Below are 10,451 nucleotides of genomic sequence, written 5' to 3'. Positions count from 1 at the left end.
CTTGGCTGAGCGATTTTATTTGTATTTAATTCTTATTTAATTTACTTTTTACGGTTGCCTTCGTCAGAGCCTCCGTTAACGAAATGGAAGATTCGTACGCCGTTGCAAATTCGCAAAATCATACCGTGGTGCATCGAACGCAATTAATTTAAACGACGGTAGTAAACTGACTTCTGTTTAACAAACACCTCGGAAACGATCGTTAAAGGTTTGGTTGATGGTGATTCGATGAGTTTGATTGGAAAACCTAATCAACAATAAACTCGTATATTTATATTTATACAAGGTGACTTGAAAATAGCAATGGAAGCAGAATATTTGTACCACTTCTTACCACTTTGTTAGATGTAGTTTTTAAATTCCATTCCAGATTTTAATTTATCCTTTTTTACTTATCCTGACATTGAAAGCGATAACAGGAAACACTTGCTTAAAGTACAAATATGCAACGATGAATAAATAAAATTAGATTTGTAATAATATTTAACGAGATTTTAATACAAGGACATATGTAACTTTTAAGCTATAGAGTATTAATTGTAAATTTGAAAGATCGTGGTTATTGAACGTGTTCGACGAATAAATGGTAACAGAAACAATGATCGATTTGCTATCTTCCCAATTCCTGCTCGCATACGTTTACTCGAAAGGAAATTCCGCGTAAAAGTCGCAGCAAAGTCTCATTGATCCCTCCGGGATGAAGTTGTTATTCCAGTGAACTTGTTACGTTATATTTATCAGCGCGGTGCACACTGCCACCACCCGTCGAGCTTTATCGTTCCTTTCGGTCCCATTTTTGCTCCCTCGACTTTATTCACCTACGTACTGTCAAGACAAAGCCGCAAACGACGTTATAAAGGACAGCCAGAAATAGGCTGTATTAAACGAATGATGCGAGTGATTTTTCTTGACGTTTAGCATTCTAGAAACGAAATATGCACCTGCACGGAAAGAAATAATGGCATGCTATTTACGTACAGGTAGTTTAGGCATATAGTCTTAGCTTTAATCCTCAGAATCATCGGTTACTAACTGTTACTAAATTTCTTGAACATTTATTTATTATATACCGCGTGCGAAGAGATTATGAAAATAGAAGTTCGTTTTGGAAACGAAAAATTAGAAATTTCTTAAGAGAAAAAGAAAATTGTATCTGTTTCATTCGTTTCGTACACGTAGAAATTGAGTTAGATTTAAATTCTAAACGTAGAAATTAGATTAAACCGGATATGAATTTTACCAAATTTCAGATATAAAATTTACATTAGACTGTGCGTAAATTTCTTATAAATTCTATGAATTATAATTGCAACAATTTTGCTCATAATTAGAACGAGCTGCATTTCAGGAGATATAGAATCGTAAAAATTTAATTGAGTTTGGTCGTTTCTGTTCGTAAGAACAAATACAAAAGGAGCTCGGAAGGTACGTGGTTAATCAAATAGTAGAAGCTCCGTGGTTGGAAATTTACCCTCTATTCCAGTCGATCTGGTTTCTCAGTCCCTTTAATGTAGAGAGAAAGCCACCCTCTTTGTAGGAGGTCAGATCTATATGAGTGGTAGCTTATGAAGCTTATTTTTTAATTTCTGTTCAATATGTTGCCGTGCCACTCGAGTGTTTGTCCAACGTTTTAAAGTTATTTCAAGACAACTTGCCACCAACATCCCACCCGTGGGGGTTTCAGCTGCAATTGTCTTTTCTATTAGAATAGGGGAAGCGAAATCACGGTCGTGCGATCGCTGATTCTGTGAGAACGCTCGATCCTTTCGTTTCCTTTATTATTCAAATAAACAAGGCTCGCTTCATTTTTATTTTTAAAATGTACGTAATCCGAGATTTTTTATAACGCGAGCTTCAAAAACGAAACTAATCGAGTCCACTTTTCGCAGATCTCTTAATTTCATTATTCGAGTACCTATCCAGTACAAGTATTTCAAAAAACGACTGATTTATCTTCATACATTTATTTATCATAAGGAGATTACACAAATGATCGGAAATTCCAAAGTATGCGACGTTACCACCTTTTTCTGCGTTCCGATTTACAAAGTCGATCAGCGTGACTTCTTAGCGACTCGTAGAATCTGTTTAAAGATGTAAAGTTACAATAGTTTTAAACGTAGAACGTCAAGCAGCGTCGATATTTGTTCGCCAAAGTAATAAATGTTCTACATCGAATGGTGGCATGTTCGTAGTACAAGAACAGCGTTAAAGTTACAAGAACTTGAAATTTACATTGCTAAACTATCGAGTAACGAAATAACTCGTCACCAAAGAAAAAGAATTGCTAATTTTTTACCTTCGCTATCGTCGATATTCGATTTAAAACGTTCGCTATTTATCCATTCACATTGTACGCCAAGCGACGAATAAACGAAATTCAGCAGTCAAATTTTACGTAAAGAAATTCATCTGCGTTGATCTCCTATCGCCATCACCAACGAAACAACCGTCCCTTTACACAGCCAGACGCGTTTCCGTTCTATTTCGGTGAATCGCCCTGCACAAAAAACAGTTAACTATCGCTATTACTTCCTGCACACGCAAGTTCTCTGTTCCTTCGTTCTCTCGGGGCTGAAAGGAAAGAAACCGGATTAAAAAAATGAAACGGCGAAAGAGAAGAAGAAAAAAGAAAAGAGCCTCTAAACGATGGTGGAAGGTCAAGCCAGAGATTACGAAAGGCTCGTGCGACGTTTGCTCGTTAATTAGGGAGTTCTAATTATAGTAAATGCGTGAGCAGAGGCAAGGTACGCGGAGATCGTGCCACGGCAGAAGCTCCAGGGATCAAAATGCAACCCTCCGCGAACGAGCCAAGATTACCTTCGAGGGTCCTCGCCGCCCCCTTCGCTAAGGCCAGGCCCAACCTGCGACGACGATGAGTCCTCTCTCTCTCTCTCTCTCTTTTCCTCTATACAGCTATTCCGTTCCCTAGTGCTCTCAGCCACTCTCTCAGATATCACCTAAAATAACACCAGCCTGGAACCACTCGCCAGGATAGATTTTACTGCTCGGTGTATAACAAATGGATTAGTATTTCGGTAGACGGTCGCTAATCCCCTTTCGTTATGAGCTTGAAGATTATTTCGATTATCGTGCATTGATTTCGGTCAATCGTCGCAGCTGGAAATTACGTCGACGGACCGTGAACCAAGAAAAATGATGCTGCTTGTCGTGTAAGTTACAGAAAATCGAGGGTTCGCTTCGGTGTTGCGTTTGTATTTATGTATTACCTAAGGCGAGAGTCTTTCTTCGTGGTGAATTTTTCGATCGAGAAATTGTAATTTGGATAAATGAAAATTGATATTAACTACGATATAATAATACGTTTGACAATAACTCTTAAATATCACATATGTGTAATATAAGGATCCGTGTGCCTGTTATAATTCGTTCTAATTTTCACATCATCGTAAGAACTATAATCTCCAGAGATAGAAATATTAAAGAGATTCATAATCACCGAAACGCTAACCGTTATCGCGATGGAGATAAGGGACACCGCTTAAATCAAATCGAGACACGTATTTTCGTTACTCCAGCTAAACCAAGCAGCACGCTTAAGCAACCCTAAGTAAACATCATCTAAAACACGTTTCAGACGGGTAATCCCCATTATGCTCGCGGCACGTCTACTTGCATCGCGAAGAATTTCTCCTAATTGCAGGAAAAACATGTCTGTGTACAGATTAGAATCGGCATACAAACAATAGGATATATCGTTTCCCGGGGTTGGTTATTTGCTGAAAATTTCAAGAATCTCCTTTACCTGGGCCATCCATCCCACTTACGACTGCGAAGTGAGCAAATATATGTTTTGCATCCGTACGAGTGGAAAATGTGACAGTACGGGCCACACACTGGGGCGCGTTCGACCCCCTCCGTGCGAGGATTCTGCAACGTCGTCACGTGGGAATTCGGACACGCGTTTCTGTTCCCCGTCAGCCGACCCTTTCGTACCCCTGTGCTGTAACGCAGACCGTCGCTGTTAACTTTTTTGCCCTCTGCTTGACGTTCGCAAGATATTGCAACGTTGAACGGCCACTGTTTTTACGCCACATCCACCCTAAAGGAGAAAAATTCGAGGTGACATTTCGAGACCGTAATCATTACATCGTGCACTATTATAGAAATTTGTATTTCATTCGTATTTTTACTTTTTAAAGCAGCATTGGAAATATCGCGTCTTCGAATTATAAATTCCCATCGAAAGTTCTACAAATATTAAGTGTACGAGTGAACTGTGATTACTCCGAACGTTTATTTATATCAAAGTTGTATCAAAATAACGACTAATATAATTGTCAATGAGATCGAAAAAGTATATATATATCTCATTTGTATTTTTACTTTTTCAAGCAACATTGGAAATATCGCGTCTTCGAATTATAAATTCCCATCGAAAGTTCTACAAATATTAAGTGTATGAGTGAACTGTGATTACTTCGAACGTTTATTTATATCAAAGTTGTATCAAAATAACGACTAATATAATTGTCAATGAGATCAAAAAGGTATATATATCTCATTTGTATTTTTACTTTTTCAAGCAACATTGGAAATATCACGTCCTCGAATTATAAATTCCCATCGAAAGTTCTACAAATATTAAGTATACGAGTGAACTGTGATTACTTCGAACGTTTATTTATATCAAAGTTGTATGAAAATAACGACTAATATAATTGTCAATGAGATCGAAAAAGTATATATATTTACTTGTATATAAGCAAGTATCCTTGGTAAATCTCTTTGATATTTATGAAATAATGTTTCAACAATAATGTCCGATATATTTTGATATATTTAGGGTTGCTATAATTCTGCCCCTTTATTTTTTTTATGATTTTGACATACGCATCGTGACAGACGCGTGGAAAATATAACGCAAACGGATATAATAGACCTATATGTAACGAATTTGACTGGAGAACATGCAGGCTACAATTACCACTACGAAAGTGAGTGACGTTTACGTCAGGCTATCCCGTTTATCCGGAGGGTTGCTGCCAGTTCCTTATCTGACGATTTCGTGCTCCGTGAAACAAATCAGGCTACATTAATACGTGTTCTACATCATGCGGAAAATGCGCAGGGTTATGGACAGATAGAGATATAATTGTTGATCGGGACATATTGAATTTGAATAGGATATAGTTGTTTGAGCGGTACGCTCGAATTATCGAATTTACGATCCTCGATATGCTGGCTGGTTAAACAAGAAATTAAAATTGTATAAAGGAAAGACGTTGTAAAGGATCGATCGACGATTTTACCAGCATTAACAACTCGATATGCAGAGACAGCCTTACAATAAAGTAATCGAGATAATATTTTATAAAATTACGAAGGGAATGTTCGTGCGATAGAAATGAAAATGAAGATCGTACGATGTTTTCTACGAGGCTGTAAAAGTGACTCCATTTTTGTAAATAAGCGAAATGGTAATTTGATTTGATATAATTTATATTCTAAATTAGCAGAAAGAAGAGTAGTATGAATCGATAAACCTTTATAACGGATTATCCAATATTTTTCGAAATTTTGCGATATCTTGCTTGGTAAATCTGTTCTGTAAAAGCAAACGTTAACTTTATCCAACCGCAAACATACGTATAATCCGTTTGTTATAAAATTATAATTAATATAATTCGCTTTCAAAGTAAAATCTCACAGCATATAGACAATCCTATGCCATAAATCGTAGATTTTATCACTTAAATAAGATTAATCGCGTCGAAATGAATAAACTTGTACGGTTCGATCGATTCGAACATCGCAAAATTAATTTAAGTTAATAACTATATGGTAGGTATTTTTCCAAAAGAACGTTATTTTATAGATTATCAGATAATCAGATAAGACCGGAGACCAATTAATTCTCGAGCAATAAATTTCATTTTCTTCCCTTCCCTATCACCGATCGGCAACCCGATAACGATATTCTTTTTAGGTAGTTACACGAAATTTCGAAATGTTTCTCGTGCACATACACGCGAATGTCCCTTAGCGAGTCGTATTCACGGTAACCCACGCGTTTCGCATTACAAATAAATTTTTTCACGGGTTCACGGTGTTCGCGGAACGTGCTGCGGTAAACTTCGCTCGTTCACCGACTTACAATCTCCTCGCGCGTTTTACACACACGCAACTGCAAACTAGATGACAACGATTAGCGATAAGATTATACATTCGATTGCGATCAAGCGGATTGCGATGCGCGTCGGCGCAGCGTTTCGGAATTTTTTCAGAATAAGATGGAAAAAGAAGGATCGTGCGCGAATAACCGAAATGACTGAGAATCTTGCACTATGGGATTTTCATACGAAGACTATAGGAAAAGTATAATTTTTTATTTTGACGTCACTTTATGAGTAACGCGGAATGCTTTAATACAAAATACATAGCCAGAATTAAAAGTTGTTATTAGATATTAATTAGTGTTAATTTGTTATTCGTTTCGCTGCAGGTATCTATTCAAATTTCTATCTTTTTTTCGTTAGTCAGATCGCTTGATATTAAAGTCGTTAATCTGAACGAGGCTTCTAGGTTCAGGGATCTAACAATTTCACGTTCTTATTCCATCGCGACTGAATGTTTAATAATGTTAAACGTGCACGACTAATCGATTACACTTCTGGGTATTGTGCTATAGCAAAAAATAGGAAAATTATTGTTTGCAATGACCACCGAAGCATCTGATACGACGCTATAATGATAAAACAGCGTTTTATTGGTGACAGCGACCGAAAATCATGGGAATTGCTTGGAAGAAACTCTAAGGAACCTACGGAATAATAAATCACGATTTCTTCGAACGTTGAATTCTTTTTGGCGAAGCATCGAAAATCGTTAAATTTCTTTCGTCGACCAGCGTGGATCGTGTCGGGCGAAAAGGGGCACACGAAGGCGCAAAGCAGGATTTTTTCGTGGAAAAATGTTTGGAAGTTGACAAGATCGGCCACGTTTAATCGTTTCTCGTATTTGCGTAAACCGAAAAGAAGCGATAGCGACGGGAGAAACCGCTCGCTCGTGTCTGAACAACACACGATAAGGTTTTATGGCCCGTCACTCATCGTCGAGACGAGCCGCGCGAGTCGAACCGAGTGAATTGATATCATTCAGCCGACTGACGTGAAATTCACTGCTACACCAGAAATACCGAAACAAATTTCTTTCGTACACGAAAGAAAAAAAGGAGAAAAGGAACGGAACGAAGGAGAAAGCGGAAAAAATGGAAGCGTTTCGATTCAAAATGGTCGACGAATATACAAGCACTCGACGAGTTAATTCCCTCGTGAGAGATAATGAACGCCCGCGGATTGGTTTATTGCCGATTAAATTAGCGAAGCACGATGGATTGTTGACACGTTCTACGTTTCTCGAAAGAAATTTCGTGTTTATGTTCGCATACGAAACATGGCGGATATTTGCTCGTTCGACGTTGTTGGAAATCTTTGCAGCTTTTTCAGAAACGTAAAATTCGAGTCGTGTTTTGAATTCGATAAAATGTTCGATGATGTAGAAATAAATTCGAACAAGAAATTGAATGCTGTTTAAAATCGTATTTCTCTCTTAGACTTGTTTTAAGATACCGCGTATCGATGCAATTTACATAAAAAGTTAGAACGGAGGGAAAACACGTGTTCGATAATTGATTTATGAATCTATTTTTAATTTTCTGAAACGTTTAGATTTAAAAAGTTCTTCGTACGTCGACCAAAATCACGTAGATATCTGGATCCGAAGAGAGATTAGTATAAAATTTTGATATCACGTCGTATATTATCTCATTGAAAATTCCAGTAATTGTCGCAGTCGTATGTTTATTTTTGGTCCCGGTAAAAATGGTTATTGCAGATCGATTACACGAGCGATCGTAAATTTCGCAAAAATTGCCTATCTCACCCGTAGTAGCAAGGGAGGAATGGACCGCCAGCAGACATTTAATTTCCTCGTTCTGAGGTTATTTATAAAAATACTACGTTCGGATCCTTAGCTACATACTTTAGGAATGTTCGATTTCTGAATATTCTTAAATGATCCATCTCTCTCGAACTTACCCCACGTGAAGAATCAAAATCACCAATTGGTAACTCTTCGCGTGGATCGAGAGCGAGGAATTTTTCGGAACTTGAACGATCCTTTACAAAATAGGCGAATAAAAAATCGTTCTCCCCTTGCAGTATCTGCAAATTATTCGTACCTTTAATTTCGATCTCTTCGATACAAGTTTTACGCTTCAGTGGTCGATAGATTCGGTATCGATTCGAATCCAAACTTAAACTTGCTACTTCTACCTATCCATATCGTACGTTACAAGTCTGTTAAAAAATAAAATCCTCGTCTACCCAAATCCGACGTCTATTTCACTTTCTATCGATCAAAATGCAATTCTATCTCTCGGTTCGATCTTCCATCCTCAGATTTCACCGTTGCCACAATATCCCGCGGATGATTCGTTACATTTTCGGTCAATTATACGAGCGCGAGGCGTACGACTTGATTTTGATAAATGACGAGTATAGGGTGGCGCGCGGCAGGGTGTTAGAATTTAAGGAACCGATGGTTCCGTTCGCATGCCACGCAGGAGCAATTCAACCGTGAACGCTCGTCTTTTCGCGACAGCGAAAGACGACTATGCATTGACGGGGGTGGAGGGTGTCGTTCATCATTTCATTGCGCAGGCAAGCCAGAATATTCATAGACTACACTTCTCAGCCCCCTCAAACCCACGGCATCCCTCGTCAGAAAAAGAGCACGGTCCCTTGCAGAGAGAGAGAGAGAGAGAGAGAGAGAGAGAGGGAGAGAAGGAAAGTAGAAGGGGTCGTGATATATGACAGGCCAGCACGTGGCTCGTTTCACACCTTCTTACAATCTTTGTCTTCGCTGTCTTCGTGGAAGGAACTTATCTTTACGTCGGTCCTTGAACGTACTTTCTGTCCACATATAGCTGCATAATACGTGTGTATATGTCCTCGCATTCTTCAGCACGAGGAACATTATCGTCGTAACGCTCGACTCGCTACTCTCTTTTACTTTTTTCCTTATCGCCGCCAGTTAAATAACACCCGCGTAAAATCGCGTACCTTTGATTCCACTCTACGATTTCATGGTTTATGTCTGTTACTTCTTTCAGATTCTAATCGGTGTGCCGCGAGTCGTTGCTGGTTGTAGCTTGACATTTCTCTACAGAGTGGAAGATACAATAATGGAAAATATCGAATGAAACTGGAATTTATTATTTTTCGTTCCTTTTGACACAGGTTGCAAAATTTGTCTCTGTGGTTCGAATCATTTAGTATCATCGTTTACGTTCATTAAGAAAATCGATCGCAGTGCAAGCGTGTTCATCGAAGTTACTTTACTTTCTGCGAGTCCCCTGATCTAATTTTCGATCGCTCAAATCCTCATATCTGTCGACACTGTTTGGGTAAGTGCTTTTTTAAGTGGTAAAAATCCAACTTCCTATGTATTGATCTTTTCAACTCGTTTCGAAGTTGTCAACAGTCTGCGATATTATTTACCAAGACAAAATGTGTGCGTATTAATCTTATTTCCAGACCGCGACAAAAATTTACTCTCCATGGACGTGTAAAAGTTGGACTAGTCGGAGGATCTGAGATTCTGTTACATGCTGACGTTGTGCACGCCGATTTGACGTTTAGAATCTACTGAAATTAATTTACTAGATCGCTTTAAGATACTTAGACACAGTAGGTACCTACTTGTTTTAAAACGTTTGCTATTGTGCTTTTAATTTACCTTATTTCCCATTTTATTTGAATTTCGTACGGTTTATTTAATTCTTCCTCTTCGTATAAAGAAAACGTCTCAAACAATCGAAGATCTCAAAGAGGGTAATTAAGTAACACGAGGAAATTACTTAAAATTATCGAGCTGATAGCAAACACCGTTATACTTTAAAAGGACATTGGTCAAGATACAATTTTTTTTTGTAAATATTTAGAGTACATTTTTAGGGATTCCAATGATTTTTTTGTAAAATACAAAGATAAAAACTCTTCTCTCGTATTACATATTCTAACGTCCTCCTTTAACACAAATTTTATATACCTCGATGGTTCGAATATTAAATACAAAGCGAATCATGATTGAGAATACTTTTTAATTAATCCTATGTATCGTAATCTATCGTAATATCTAACAATCGCGAATTTTACCCGCTAAATCGACAAAATAAAAAATATTATTCTCATAAGCGAATAGATATCGCAATTTCAACTAGTACCATCCTCTTAAATGAGACTATTATCAAGTATAATCAGGGGGGCTGTGTTTAATTGGCAGCAAGGGTTAAGTATACCAAGTAGAGATATACTTTTTAATGCTTTTTATAGGAATATTAAGATCAGTGAAAATAGGGTGGGGATAATTATTTTAGGTATAGGATGCTTAATCCAAGGCACGGACAAATAATTTGCAGCATCACC

Source organism: Bombus huntii, chromosome 7, assembly GCF_024542735.1.
Source record: "Bombus huntii isolate Logan2020A chromosome 7, iyBomHunt1.1, whole genome shotgun sequence".
NCBI lineage: Eukaryota > Metazoa > Arthropoda > Insecta > Hymenoptera > Apidae > Bombus > Bombus huntii.
The sequence above is the reverse complement of the archived record's forward strand: the minus strand, read 5'-3'. Positions refer to the sequence as shown.